This window comes from Magnolia sinica, chromosome 18, assembly GCF_029962835.1.
Source record: "Magnolia sinica isolate HGM2019 chromosome 18, MsV1, whole genome shotgun sequence".
Classification (NCBI taxonomy): domain Eukaryota; kingdom Viridiplantae; phylum Streptophyta; class Magnoliopsida; order Magnoliales; family Magnoliaceae; genus Magnolia; species Magnolia sinica.
Window position 1 is genome coordinate 66,655,050 of NC_080590.1, and position 696 is coordinate 66,655,745.

Sequence of the window (696 nt, forward strand, 5' to 3'; positions counted from 1 at the left end):
AGATCATCATCTATACTAATCATGTGGCGTTGAAGTACCTTCTCTCTAAGAATGATACTAAGCCTTGCTTGATAAGATGGATCCTCCTACTCCATGAATTTGATTTGGAAATACGGGACAAAAAGGGAGTAGAGAACGTAGTGGTTGACCATCTTTCGAGACTTGATCTCCCTGATTCCCTTGAAATGCCACCTATAAATGATATGTTCCCTGACAAACAATTGTTTAAACTCTCCCAATTATCTTAGTTTGTTAACATTGCTAATTATCTTGTCACAGGTTTCACGCCGACTCATTGGAATGCGCAAGATAAGAAAAAATTATTCGTCGAGGTTCGTAAGTTCTTCTAGGATAACTCGTATTTATTTAAATATTGCCCAGACCAAATTCTAAGGAGATGTGTGCCAGACAATGAACACCAAAGTGTCATCTCCTTCTGTCATTCACGGGCCTGTCGTGGTCACTTTTCTGCTAAAAATACCATGCTCAAAATTCTGTAGTGTGGCTTTTACTAGCCCACTATGTTCAAGGATACTCACGAGTTTTATAAAGCTTGTGAGCATTGTCAAAAATTAGGTGCATTGTCCCGTTGAAATATGATGCCTCTAAACCCCATTCTTATCATTGAAGCATTTGATTGCTAGGGCATCGATTTCATAGGGCCATTTTCCCAATCATTTGAGAATTTGTACATTT